Raw genomic sequence first — 2,275 nt, 5'->3', positions numbered from 1 at the left:
CTCACACACACACACACACACACAGAGTGAGCTGTTAATTAAGCCGCAGTGACACTGTTTTATGATTCACCAGAGTAAATGATTGTAATGTCATTATGTTCTTAAGACAATGGGACAGAGTTGAGTTTGTTAAAGTCTGCGGTTCAGACAGTGAATCAGTGCTGAGGGGCGGATAGAGTTAAAATAAAACCCTCTGGCTTCACCTTTACACCGCTTACACAACTCTTCACACCTAATCACATCTCAACATTACCTCAGCTCTATATCTTACTGGATGGCATCTATTGACATTTGATTATTTGATTTCCAGTGTTTCAATTTGATCATTTGACTGTTTGAATTAAAATATTAGAATTTTTATTAAAATATTTTATATTTGAATTTCACGGTTGATTTTTGACCCGTATAATTTCTGTGGCTTTTTTAAATTTTTATATTTCCCATCTCAGATTCCTGATTCAGCTTATTTCAACAGAAAATCCACAGGAAAGCCGCTTCTCAAACCCTTCTGTGGCTTGTTAAATGACAGCCAGAGAACAATAACCCTGTGTTTTTCAGCAGAGTTGGGAGGACGAGTCCCGCTGGGTGGAGGATCTGCTGAAGTTACACACGGCTCGAGTGCGAGACGTGGAGCTGCTCCCGGGCCTGGACTTCTACCGCTCCGCCGCGCTGCCGTACACGCGTGTGCTGGCGCTCAAAACACGCATGCGCACCTTTGAGGACGACGTCTAACACTCACCACACCCCACGCTTCCACTGTATAGTTTTATACACCGTGTCATATTTATTATTCACCTTCAAGCTAATAATGAAACCGTCTCACAGCTCACAACCACAGCAGCACTAAGAGCTCCTCACGTCTAGAGAAGTGTATTCACACAGTTACAAGAGTCCCACTGAGAAATGTGCTCGCTTCCTTGAAATAAAGTCAAATGCAGTCAAATGTAGTTATTTTGTCTTTTTTTTGTGTGTGTGTATTGTTAGTGTCATGATGCAGGATTAATCTAAAATCCAAATTAAAAACATGCAATAGTTTAATACTAGTCACTATAGTACAGAGCCAAACAAATAATACATTTATTAATAATGCATTTGCATAACGACTTAGTAAAATTGCATTAGTTAACTACATTAGCTAATATGAACTAACACTCAAAAATACTTCTAAAGCATTTATTAATTTCACACTGCAAAATATGATTTTCTTCCCGCATATTTTTTGTTTTCCAAATATCTTAACATTTATGAATCCAGATGCATTTACTTATGATGCAAAAAAAAATATTGTCTTAAACTCCGTTTCATAATAAATCGGCTGAAAATGTTTAGTTTTAAGCTTAAATGTTTGATCATTTAAAACATTTAATTTTGATACAATTTTGCAGGACTTCATATCTTAAATAATCTTGCTCCTCCAGTAAATGTGTCTTGATTTTTGGATGTTTAGATATTCAAACTTGAAAACAAGACACAAATACTGAAGAAACAATACTCTCTTTTGCAGTCTAGTTCAATTTAATTGTGGCATTTACTAATGCAATATAAAAATCAGAAGTTGTATCTGTTACTATCATTTAATGGAGCTGAGCAAACATAAACTAACAATGAACCGCTGTATTTTTATTGATTAACGTTACTAAAGATTAATAAAAAGTGTAACAGAAGTATTGCTCATTGTTAGTTACTATTTGTTAATGCATAAACCGTCATTAACTGATAGGACTTTACTGTAAAAAATGTATTTGTTGTATTCTGGTTTTATCTATTGATTACTCAGATTGCACTGATTTAATTTGCCGTTTATAGTCTTTCCATAGAAATGACGTATATGGACTGATATTATGGTAGGCATTTAACTTTAGTGATATTAAACTGTCCCTCGATTAGCTGGATCAGGGGTGTTTGATTAGGGTTGGAGCTAAACTGTGCAGAGCTGTGGCCCTCCAGGAACTGAGTTTGAGATCAGTGGTTTATGGTGTGGTGGGCCGCTCTGTGCCAAAAAGTCCAGGGCCACTTTTTAGCCCCAGTCCGCCCCTGTTTCTATTAAGCACATAGCCCAAATAAGCTATGTAAATGTATTTGTAGTGTGCACGTGTGTGCGAGTGTGTAAACTAGATTTGAGTGTACGTGTGAGCTTGTGTGTCGATGTGTGTGTGTGTGTGCGTGAGCTTGTGTGAGTTTGTGTATGCACATGCGTGTGTATATGTGAGCGTTTGTGTGTGAGCTTGTGTGGATGCGCACGTGTGTGTGTGTGTGTGTGTGTGTGTATGTGCGT

Source organism: Sinocyclocheilus rhinocerous, unplaced genomic scaffold, assembly GCF_001515625.1.
Source record: "Sinocyclocheilus rhinocerous isolate Xijiao unplaced genomic scaffold, SAMN03320098_v1.1 scaffold5672, whole genome shotgun sequence".
In the NCBI taxonomy this organism is placed as follows: Eukaryota; Metazoa; Chordata; class Actinopteri; order Cypriniformes; family Cyprinidae; genus Sinocyclocheilus; species Sinocyclocheilus rhinocerous.
Note: the sequence above shows the minus strand (reverse complement) of the source record.